Genomic DNA, 13,226 nt, shown 5'->3' with positions numbered 1-13,226 from the left:
ACTCAAGCTACTCACTTTTCCACTCAAGCTACACACGTGCACACTCAAGCTATTCACGTTTCCTCTAAAGCTACACAAGTGCACACACAAGATACTCACTTTTACACTCAAGCTACATACGTTTAAACTCCAGCTACCCCGGTTTACACTTCTCACGTGTACACTTAAGTTACTGAATTCTACGCTCAAGCTATTCACGTGTATACTCAAACTACCCACGTTTACACTCAAACTACACACGTTTATACTCAAGCTACGTACGTTTACACACAAGATACTCACGTTTACACTCAAGCTACACACATTTACACTCAAGCTACATATGTTTACACTCAAGCTACTCATGTGTACACTCAAGCTACATACGTTTACACTTAAGCTATTCACGTTTACACTCAAGCTACTCACGTTTACACTCAAGCTACTCTCGTTTACACTCAATCTTCCCACTTGTACACTTAAGCTTCTCAATTCTACGCCCAGGCTTCTCACGTGTATACTCAAGCTACCCACGTTTACACTCAAGCTACACACGTTTACACTCAAGCTACTCACGTTTACACTCAAGCCACATACGTGTACACTCAAGCTATTCACGTTTCCTCTCAAGCTACACAAGTGTACACACAAGATACCCACGTTTACACTCAAGCTACACACGTTTACACTCAAGCTACTCACGTTTACACTCAAGCTACTCACGTGTACACTAAAAGGCCACTCACGTGTACACTTAAGCTACTCAGGTGTACATGTAAGTTACTCGAATGTACACTCAAGCTACTCACGTGTACACTATAAGGCCACTCACGTGTACACTTAAGCTACTCAGGTGTACATGTAAGTTACTCGAATGTACACTCAAGCTACTCACGTGTGCACTCAAGCTACAGACGTTTACACTCAAGCTGTTCACGTTTACACTCAAGCTACTTATGTGTACACTCAAGCTACTTATGTGTACACTCAAGCTACTCAAGTGGACACTCAAGCTTTTCACTTGCACGCTCAAGCTACTCACGTGCACACGCAAGCTAGAGACGTTTACACCCAAGCTACCCACGTTTTCATTTCATTCATTGTTATGAATTGTTTCCATTGAGAGATGACATGTTACTGTATCTCCCGATGGGTAGCAGGGACTCAGTCATTACCCTATATCGTTTCAATATCTAAATAATATGATGTAATCTTCCTCAGAAGAGCACATCTGTCAGAGACAATACATTGTATAAAAATTCCGACTGGAAGAATATCAGTCCGGAGCTAAGCGGGTCACGCCCGGGTTCGAATCCCTACATGGGTACAAAGTGTGAAGCCAATTTCTGGTGTCCCCCGTCGTGATGTTGCCGGACGTTTGCTAAAAGAGGCGTGAAACTCACTCACTCATCCCCCCACTGTAGCTATGCAGGTACAGTCATAGTTTCAATAATCCAGGCACATTTGTAACGATAAGACTTATTCCTGTTTCAACAAGGACATCGGAAGATACACCCATTGTACAAACTGTATTCTGAAGTTTCACTTGGGTAAAAATAGAAGACATGTGTGTGTTTGCGTGGAAGCGGATCTTGTATTAGTAACCCTTCACACGTTTCTTAAGAGTGTGAGTGAATGTTGATATGCAAACAGATAATGGTGTCTGTGCTTACATCCTGTTTCCAGTAATTGTTGATGTGCGTGAGAACATCCTTGTGTGTGAGTGCCTGCAAGTGTGTGCGTGATATATAAAGCTAAACAAACTATTGCATTGAGCATTAATTGAATTAAAGCGTAAAACTTTTTTGTTTATCCTACCCTATGTTACCAAACTCATGAGAGTAATCATAAACTGTGACTGGACTGTCGACGTGTGAGAAACGTCCTGGTCATGAATCAATACTGAATGAAATGCAGAAAACCGAAACCAGGTTAAACAATATTCAACTCTGAACCACACGCGATCATATTTCAGAAAGAACCTCCATCACACCCTGAACGATGTTTTCCAATTTAACGAGTCCAGTGACAAGATGATTGTAATCGTTCATGATTAAACAAAATTATCATTCAACGTTAAAAATGATGCGCTAAATGGTCTAAGGGAGATAACTCCACAAGTGTAGCTGCAATGATTGGCTGGGTTTGATACCGAGATTCCCTAATTACATTCAATGTTACAGTTATATGACAGCGATGTGTAAGTAATCGAGTTTGGACTAGACAATCCTGTGAGACAAGTCAGTGAGCCTGACCACCCGATCCCGTTAGTCTTCTCTTACGACAAGCATGGGTTGCTGAAGACAAATACTGACCCGGATCTTCACGGGTCTCTGCATACGCTCCCCTTACAAGCGGCGAATCCATGACACAGAAGGTGGGATTATGGTGGAACATGACATGGTGCACGTTGAGCTTTCGGGTTCAAACAAACCCACAATTGACCGGCCTATATTATATCGTTACTGTCATATCTCCGTTGGTATTTCTTGGAGTATTTCCTGATCGTAAGGTACAGAAACAACACCATACATTTATTGACATTAAATCACAACCTTCAATCTATATTACCACTCTGAAAAATGTCATTGTTGAATTGCGTCAAATTTTTCTCAATAGTTTGTTTCATAAATGTGTTTGTTTCTTCGTTTTCCTTGTCGGTGAAATTGTGGTTCAATTCAGACTGTTAAAATATCACAATTTATGGAAGCGTATTCGTGCCAAAAACGATACTTTTTTCATCTTTGTAGACGACACTGTCATCTATTATAAAGATACTTTCATCTACGTTATAGATACTTTACTTTCTACGCCGATGAAACTAAAATTTACGTATATGATACTAATATCTACATCGGAAAAGGTATCATCTATTGCTGGAAGTGTTTGACTTCCAGCTTTGATGAACGTTTGTTTCAAGTTTATATCATATACAACTTGGATTGTAACTTCACGGCATATAATAACGGTCTCAGAAAAGACAATATCATATATTGAGATGAAAGTCCCCTGTACGAAGATGAAAGTATCCCTATGAAGATGAAAGTATCCCTACAAAGATGAAAGTATCCCTACATAAAATCGAAGAAGGTATCTTCTATGTAGATTAAAGTAACCTCTCAATAAATGCAGGTATCACCTACGAAGATGAAAGTATCCCTACGAAGATGAAAGTATCCCTACGAAGATGAAAGTATCCCTACATGAAATCGAAGAAGTATCTTCTATGTAGATGAAAATATCCACTCAATAGATGAAGGTATCACCTATGAGGATGAAAGTATCAACTAAGCAAATGAAACTAGCCTCTCCGTAGATGGCAGCATCAACTACGAAGAAGAATGCATCTTCTAAGGAGATGAAAGTATCCTCTCAATAGATGAAAGTATCATTTATGAATATGAAAGTATCACCCATGTAAATGAAACTAGCCAAAACGAATGAAAGTATCAAATACGAAGGAGAATGTGTATCCTATGTCGATGAAAATAATATTAGTTTTTGGCACTAATACGCTTCCATAATAATGTTTTGGTAAACACAGAAATGTTTCATTAACGCGAGCTTCGAATTTCACAATCCGTGAGACTGTTTCCGGGTGTAATGAATAGTGCGTCTGGCCCGAGATGGAAGATTGGTGGCTAAAGTACGTGAGGAAAACGAAAGCACTGGTCGGCTCAATAACAGCAACATCCACAGCACACAGTCTTGTACACGATGTTATACCCCTTTTTGCCTCACCTTACGTGGGGCAGTGGGGTAGCCTAGTGGTTAACGTGTTCGCTCATCACGCCGAAGACCCGGGTTCGATTCCCCACATGGATGAGGTGAGATGCAATGGGGTTTAACGTCGTACTTAAGAATATTTCACTCATATGACGACATGCATGCGTGTGTATGTGTGGCTACTTGTACTAGCCTAGACTTCAGCTGGTTTTATTGTGCTAGCTCACTGAGATACCAAGCTGTAGTTAAGCATGAATACCCCACTCAGACACATTGTACTGACTCCGAGCCTTGATGTTTACATTAATGCCTAGCGCCAGGCAGGGACCATCAAGAACCATATTTTGGTATGACGCGGCCGGGGACCGAACCTGCGACCTATAGTTTGGCATGAAATGCATGTGGACCCGGTTTTTTGTAAATATCTCTTCATCCAATGACCCAATCGATCTCAAACTGTGCAAGTGGATGTTTTGTCAGACAACCTAATCACATTGTAAATCACCGATTTTATGCATTTGTATTAAAGAATCTGTCTATGTAACTGTCAACAAAATAAACAGCAGAACGCAGAAGGCTTGCAGAGGGAGGGAGCCAATGACCTGTAACAGCGGTAGTGTTGGGTCATAAAGGTAAATGCACGTGCAGTTCATGATAGTTACCTGTGCACTGCACAGTGATAGACCGTTTGGATCATTCACATTGACTACTTCTAGCTGTCATCATGAAAGCTTATTCAGATGATGCTAAACGTTTAATTAGCAATGTGTTTAATTTTTTTTTAAAAGAGAGCAAACGTAGCAAACCGATTTATAAGGTGTCGGATTACATGAAACGTACAACTTTTGCTCTTGGCATGAAAAAGAACATCGTGCTAACAATTGTGAAAAATAAACCAACAACCAATAAACAAAACCTTGTACAAAAAGGTAGGCATCCAAAGTTAGATTCTTTTGACATCAGGGTCATCAGCATAGCTGACCTACATTGACGAACGTTGACCTTTATGACCCAACACTGCCGCTGTTACAGGTCATTGGCTCCCTCCCTCTGCAAGCCTTCTGCGTTCTGCTGTTTATTTTGTTGACAGTTACATAGACAGATTCTTTAATACAAATGCATAAAATCGGTGATTTACAATGTGATTAGGTTGTCTGACAAAACATCCACTTGCACAGTTTGAGATCGATTGGGTCATTGGATGAAGAGATATTTACAAAAAACCGGGTCCACATGCATTTCATGCCAAACTATATCCATATATATGGCGGCGGTCTGTAAATAATCGAGTCTGGACCAGACAGTCCAGTGATCAACAGCATGAGCATCGACCTGGCAATTGGGAACCGAACATGTGTCAACCAAGCTAGCGAGCCTGACCATCCGCTACCGTTAGTCGCCTCTTACGACCAGCATGGGTTACTGAAGGTTCATTCTAACCCGGACCTTCACGGGTTGGAATGCATAACGAATGATAAAAGATCATTCAAGAGCAGCCATTGTTCAAAAGCAACCTCGGTCACAAAACCAATGGCAATGACTAACCAGTAGTCATCAGTTTATCGAGTTCGAAGAAATTACAACGTGAATGTTTAAGAAAAGCAAGATTTATGGATGTCAACACTTCTTTATTGTGAATAACACGACGTTTCGGACGTTTCGGAGTGTATGCTTGCTCCTTCATCAGGTGAATAGTAGGGTAAGGGGGATATATATACCTACATAAGGCACTTACAAAGAAAACATGTATAAAAGGTTTAACAATGTCGAGGAAAGAATATGTAATAAAAAACAGGCCAGTGATACACTTATACAACATGGTAATAGATTTGATGGGATATAATACTAACACGAGGAGGACAGTGATACGCTAAAACAACATGGTAATAGATTTGATGGGATATAATACAAACACGAGGGGGCCAGTGATACGCTAAAATAACATGGTAATAGATTTGATGGGTTATAATACAAACACGAGGAGGCCAGTGATACACTAAAACAACATGGTAATAGATTTGATGGGATATAATACAAACACGAGGAGGCCAGTGATACGCTAAAACAACATGGTAATAGATTTGATGGGTTATAATACAAACACGAGGAGGCCAGTGATACGCTAAAACAACATGGTAATAGATTTGATGGGTAATAATACAAACACGAGGAGGCCAGTGATACGCTAAAACAACATGGTAATATATTTGATAAGATATAATACAAACACGAGGAGGCCAGTGATACACTAAAACAGCATGGTAATTGAAACGTCGTGTTATTGACAATAAAGAAGTGTTGACATCCATAAATCTTGCTTTTCTTATGTATTCCACTTCTAAATGCCCTTCAAAGATTTGAAGGTGAATGTTGTAATTATATACCATCTATGACAATGACCAGCTGTTTGCTGGAAAGCACAATTACGATGATATTATCGTGACAAAGATTTTAATACAGAAACGTTTTGAATGTGCGCTGTGGATATATTAATGGGTAAATGAATGGATATTACTGACAGAACTTGACCATTTGTGACTGCGTTTAAAGGAAGACCCCAGTGGCTTCAGCCAGCTGACACGATGCAGAAAACACGACTCCTTGGCCTACACTATAGTGAGATTGGTTGGTTGGCTGGTTGGTTGTTTAACGCCCTACAGCAATATTATAGCTATTTGGCGTCGGTCAGTAAATAATAGAGTCTGGACCAGACAATGCAGTGATCAACAGCATGACTGGTTGGTGGTTTGTTGTTTAACGCCGCACTCATCAATATTCCAACTATATGATGGCGATCTGTAAATAATCGGTTCTGGAACAGACAATCCAGGTATCAACAACATAAGCATCAGTTGGGATACGATGACATGTCTTACGACAAGCGTGGATTACTGAAGACCAATGCTAAAACGGATCTTCACGGGGGATCAACAGCATGAGCATCGATCTACGCAACAATCGTAAAACGCAGCCCAATAGGAAATTGTCATCTTTGTCAAGCGTAGATAAAACTGATACAGGCGAGTATATACAAGTTGACAACACTATATCAACTATTTAGTACACTCAAACAGATGACCACATACAATACAGAGAGATTATTGAATCAAATACATGTAAACTGTTGCCACGACACCAGCCTAACCACGTTTTATGGGCATCGAGGGCTTTGGGGTAGCTAAGCGTTCGCTTGTCACGCCAAAGACGCGGGTTCCATTTCCCACATGGGTGCAATGTGTGAAGCTCATTTCTGGTGTCCCCCGCCGTGATATTGCTGGAATATTGCTAAATGCGGCGTAAAACCATACTCACTCACTCACTCACGGACATAGGCTCAAACAACCTGTTATTCATTCAGCTTTTGTCACTGTGACTCGGGCATCCTGTGTCGGGGAGCCATGACTAATTTCAAGAATGTCCCCGAGACAGGGTGCGGTGGGGTAGCCCAGTGGTCAAAGCGTTCACTCGTCACGCCGAAAACCGGGTTCGATTTTCCACGTGCGTTATAATAATAAGGGCACTAGTAATGTGCTGAATTCCGCACCACGGAGGGGCAAGCTCAAAGCGCTACAATTTGGTAATTATTACCCCGGATAACCCAAGCTGACTGTGAGCTGCTAGAAGGCTTATAGCAGCTCACATATCCCACCGGGTACCCATTTTCTGATGGATGAACAGAGGCAATGTGTGGAGCTCATTTCTGGTGTTCCCGGTCGTGATATTGCTGGAATATTGCTAAACGCGATATTAGTTGCAATTGCATTTTAAGAGCATGCTACATATACAAAAGTTCTCATTTCGTTGTTGGTTATTTTGCTATCATCTGAAAGGTAACTAAATGTCAATGATATGAAAAGTTATAATGTATATAATGTATATCGTGATCTTGTCGTACAGTACAGTGTCGAGTTTAAATCAAATATCGTTATGTCGATGGACTTGAGATTTCGTTTTAAAACAAAAAAGAAAGAACCATCAACGCCAGAGAATAATCATTCTCAAAATGATAAAAACAACTCCATATACATGTTGAAATGTATTCTCTTCAGCACAGGCCATAAAATAGTTGTGAAAAAAATGTGTCAATGAATCACTAAAAATCAGTGATGACACCAGGTGTCCACTAAAAGAGCAATCTTATCTTTCCATATCTGTAGATAGCCGAATACTTAGATCCATGGTTCATCATACTGACTCACGGTGGACACTGATTTCATACTGGAACAGTCGTCCATGTCTGTTCCAGTCATGCGCAGTACACTATCTTTCTTGAGTCGTAAATGGCGGAGTTCATGGTAGCCGCAGCTATTCGTGTAATCACGTCGCAGATTGGTTCCCTCTTCTCGTCTCTGAATGGTTCCGGCCTGCGATTCCCGGACGTCTTCAATTTCAAAGTATGTCCGGTTGTCGGCCATGGTGGGCGCCGGTGCTGGAGCAGGGGATGATGACAACCTGCAACCATAGGGTAGGTTACGCTGACACCCACAGCAAATCCACGTACATACTCAGCAGCCGTACATATTTAACTACATGTCAAAACCGATCTCTACATGTTCTCGCAACAAGATCAAGAGTACGTCCCTTAACGACAACTTTCTATCCTACATGTTCTTGCAACAAGGTCAAGCACACGTCCCTAAAGACAAAGCACACGTCCCTAAACGAGAAGTTGCTATCCTACATGTTCTCGCAACAAGGTCAACCACACGTCCTTTAAGACAAGTTGCTATTCTACATGTTCTCTCAACGTGGTAAAGATCACGTCCCACACATTTTCGCAACAACAGTCAATGACACGTTCCTAAACGACAAGCTGCGAATCCAGCGGCTTGTCAGAGAACGTCTGAGTGTTGCAATAGATGTCAAAACCGTGTCTGTCGAACGACGGTGATTGCTGTGACTATAGTATAATCATCACATACATATTCAGAAAAGTAGTTAAAAATTAAAAGTAATTTCAGTTGACACCAAGACATTTTGACAACCATTGATTAAAGACATCTGGGTTTTCTATCGTCCATCAAGTTGTTTGTTTGTTGCTTAACGCCGCACTCAGCAATATTCGAGCTATATGTGATGACCACCCGCTCCCGTTAGTCGCCTCCTACCACAGATATTGGTTGCTAAAGACCAATTCTAACCCAGGTCTTCACGGGGGAGACAAGCATGGGTTGCTGAATGTCAATTCTAACCCAAATCTTCACGGGGGAGACAAGCATGGATTGCTGAAGATCAATTCTAACCCGGATCTTCAAGTAATCTCATCCGATGCGTAAGTGTTATGGCAACCTATGTGGAACCTCGCTTGGTAGCATGCCTAAAACATCGGAGTGTTCTGTCAACCAGTTAAACCGGCATTTTAACCTTCATCTAGCGATACTTGGTTGTGTTAAACACGTGTCTGAACAACACGTTCGTTGGCATGCTGTCTAACACTGGACTGGTCTCTGCACTCATATCCGTGAAGATCCGGGTTACAATTGATCTTCAGCAACCCATGCTTGTCGTAAGAGGCGATAAACAGGATCGGGTGGTCAGGCTTACTGACTTGGTTGACACATGTCATCGTATCGCAATTGCGTAGATAGATGCTCATGCTGTTGATCACTGAATTGTCTGGTCCGGATTCGATTATTTACAGACCGTCGCCTTATAGCTGGAATATTGCTGAATGCGGCATAAAACTAAACTCACTCACTCACTCTGTACTCGTCATGGAAATGAGAATTCACTTACTTTTTCACTTCTCGAGTAAAATGTTTCCCGTGTCATATGAAACACGACTTCAGTATCGAAACACACTGTCAATAACATTCGTGTAACACAAATCACACTGGTGTTTTATTCAAGCCAGGTATGGCGGGAATTACCTAACTTCTGTTTTCCAAAACCCATTCATCCAGTAGTAATTAACATGGAAAAACCTACCTTGTGTTCCAGTCTCCTGAAGAAAAAATAAGCAAGTTAAAGATAAGGGAAAACGGCTGACAATGGGGTAAGTGGCAATTCAGCATAATTTATCTCATTTAAATATAGATGAATAAATTCCAAAACCAAACGCTGCATTAGACTTGTAACATATGTTATTATATTTACACACACAACTGAATAAGGTACGTTTCATGAAGCAAATTGTTATTTTCCCAAATAATGCCCCAAATCATACACCGGCAAGTTTGTGTAGTAGTAGTAGTAGTAGTAGTAGTAGTAGTGGTAGTAGTAGTAGTAGTAGTAGTAGTAGTAGTAGTAGTAGTAGTAGTAGTAGTAGTAGTAGTAGTAGCAGCATAATAAAACTATAAACAAGGATGGAGATGCTGGCAGAACTGTTATTGATATCTTCGGAAAAGGTGGGTCTTGAGGTGTGCTTTGAAAGACGTGGGGGTTGGCGATGACTTCACGTCAATAGGAGGGGAATTCCATAGAGATGCAGTAGCAAACGGGAATGATCTGGCACCAAATGATTTCAAATTGCAACTTGGAACAGTCAGCAGGAAGTGTTGAGAAGAGCGTAGATAACTTACTGGATCAAAATGGACTTGGGTTACAGCGGCTCATGTATATGTATATGCTTTGAAGTGCACTCTGTGTTAAAGAAAACAATGCTGATAATGAAAATCATGTTATGCTATTATATTGATCATTATGTTCGCAAAACATTGCTTCAATACAGTACTTCAATTACACATTCTACATTAAGGCTCTATATCATTTCATTTATCTGTAAACCATTTGCAGGCAACCATACACAATGGGGACGGGGAGCCTGAAAGTATGGTTTAACAGCATCTAAGAAGACGATGTCACGCCCAGAGAGCTATTGTGCATTAATGATGAACACACTTGGGTAGAAACCTTCCAGTCAATATATCACAGTGTGTATTGCAATATCTCTTAAATTATTGCAATATATCGCAATATGAGAATCAGGTCAACATCCAGCCCTACTTGTCACCAGCAATTCAAAATCTGTTTTCTTGTCAACTTAAAGGATACCTCATCAATATAAACCACGATTATAACATTCCTAAAGTGTCTTGACTAACTAATCGACAAATTTGGTATACTTCCGTGCAATTTAATTTCGTTTGATTAAACAGAAATACCTTTCTCTGATAGAATCATTTCCAGCAAAATGTATTTCATGTACTGTTCGATAGAGTAGAGCGAATGCCTGTGTGTTTTTGTCCGTCAGGTATTTCACAAAATGATCAGTCATAAACACACAGTCACGCGAACTCTGTACTGGGATATGATAAGTGTCTTATATTTCTGAATCCCACGTAACAAATGCTTAAATGTGGATACTGGGGATGCATATAACAGTGTTTTTCGTTTTTTAAAAACCTACTGACTTATCGATCGTTGAAACACAGTCAGTGCTGATACATATTATTATTCCTAGTCTCAAATCCAAACAGCTTGACACTTTATTAATAAAATTATGTAACCCACAGAATAAAAACATTCCCACACCTATTTCATAACAACTCAAGCTACTCACATGCACACTCAAGCTACCCACGTGTACACTCATACACAAACAATTCCCTCCAGTCCAATCAAACATAAACACACACACTCACATACTCACTCAAGGTACCCAAGTTTACTCTTGAGCTAATCACGTTTACACTAAATCTATACAAGTTTACATCCAAGCTTTCCACGTGTACGCTCGCGTTTCCACTAAAGGTACACACGTGTACATTCAAGCTACACACATTTACAATGAAGCCATATCAGTTACAACAACTACCAGCATCACTAATGGGTTGTAGCCGTATGTCTGGCCAACATCCCAAGATCTGCTTTCAATACCAGGTTTCTATATCCGCCAATATGAGTTGGTGTGTATCTTTGGGTACACACGCCATGCATGGGTTACTGAAGATCAATTCTAACCCGGATCTTCAAGGGTCTTGTGTATGATTGTGGCATGTGGGTGGGTGAGTGTGTGTGTGTGTGTGTGTGTTTATGTGTATGCGTTTGTGCCTGTTTGAGATGTGTGTGTATGTGAGTGCGTGTGTGTATGTTTGATTAAGGTGGGGGCAATTGTTTGTGTTTGTGTGTGTGAGCGGATGCTTTATTATTGACCCTGTTCATCACAGGTTGAGTGCAAATACATTCTGTTTTATGTACGTTTTGTGTGTGCGTGAATGTAAGTACATGCATGTTATTTTTTAAACATTGTTGTTTACACTACTCCAAGTTTTCAAACTCATTGTAACAGTGTAACCACAAACAATGGCTGTCGACGTGTGACTAACGTCCTGGTCTGAATAAATCGCAAGGAAACCGAAACAAGGTTTTAACAATGATGAACCTCGTACGGGACGCGATCCTATTTTAGAAAAGACCTCCATCACACTGAACGACGCTATCCAAATTAGCGAGTCCAGTGACATGAATACTTCCATCCTCTGGTCGAGACTCGATTATTGCGGCTTTAAACAACCAAAAGACAAACTAACTATTGTTCATGATTAAACATACTTTCTGATTCAAAGTTTAAAAAGATATTACAGTTGCCCCAGTTTCAGTACTGCCTTACATTGACAGCAGCACCATACATTTAAGTTTTCCATGTTCCATGCTCCAGTGTGGGGAAGGTTTCATGTTAGCCCTGCTAACTTCACTTGAATAAACTAGCAATAATAGTGGTGAAGATGAAAATGCATTCAGCAAAATGAATTTCACGAGTTTGATACTTTACTATTTGAGTCATGTTTCAGTTTGATATGTTGAGATTCGTTCAACAAAACTCCGAGATTCTACAATAATGACCATAGGTACTTCAGCACTACACTTGTAGGTTTCACTGCACCACGTCACGAGCATTAACCTGACATGCTGTTACATATCTGACACACAGTTAACCCAATCACACAAAGAATGGTTTCTACATACACTTCTGGTTTCTGTCGCCTGGGTGTGCTGATTCTCACCAACGTCATTATGATTTATGCAATAAATTAGTCTGTCCCCGAATGTCATCAAAAGCTCAGTAGCATGAGGCTTTGCTGAATCACCTGTGAAATAATGTTTTGTCTGAAACATGTAAACTGACCCCGAGTGCGTTCACAAACAAATACATTTCAAAAACACATACCTGTTCTTGAAAGCAATGGGTTCTCTGAACTTCTAAAAAATATTCGTAATTCAAAATTGTCAACTAGATTTTCTGGTTTGTCAATCACATGGCTGTTTGGTTTGTACAGGATGCCGCCATATGCCGCTGTTGTGAGGTGTTGGGATTAACAATGCTTTTATACTCTTCAGGAACATGAGGTGAATGGCTGATGCTACAGGTAGAACAGGACACCCTTACACCCGGTGTCCACACGGATTTTCTATGGTTCCGTGAGCTGATTTACGAAGCAGTCTTGTCCTTTACACCAAACGGAATCTGTTCCTGGGTTTTGTCAAGACTGGGTCTTCTTTCGCACTGACGGTTGCTGTTTCATCATTAGGTTAGTGATTTAAACAGGAACTTAGATTTCACTTGCAACAAAATTCACAGA

General features: G+C 40.5%; 1 protein-coding gene and 1 long non-coding RNA gene across 4 annotated transcripts in view; one reads left to right on the top strand and one right to left on the bottom strand.

Annotated features, from left to right (window-relative positions):
• Positions 1-13,226, top strand: part of LOC124274054 — a 193,048-nt gene that overhangs the window by 80,394 nt on the left and 99,428 nt on the right. The gene's annotated exons all lie outside the window — the stretch shown is intronic.
• On the bottom strand, positions 7,729-9,707 carry LOC124274065. Its single transcript, XR_006897840.1, has 2 exons — positions 9,634-9,707; positions 7,729-8,157 (listed from the first exon to the last, which is right to left on the bottom strand). It is a non-coding gene; the product is annotated as an uncharacterized LOC124274065 (long non-coding RNA).

Source organism: Haliotis rubra, unplaced genomic scaffold (assembly GCF_003918875.1).
Source record: "Haliotis rubra isolate DU_JTF1 unplaced genomic scaffold, ASM391887v1 Scf187, whole genome shotgun sequence".
Classification (NCBI taxonomy): Eukaryota; Metazoa; Mollusca; class Gastropoda; order Lepetellida; family Haliotidae; genus Haliotis; species Haliotis rubra.
The sequence above is the reverse complement of the archived record's forward strand: the minus strand, read 5'-3'. Positions and strand labels throughout refer to the sequence as shown.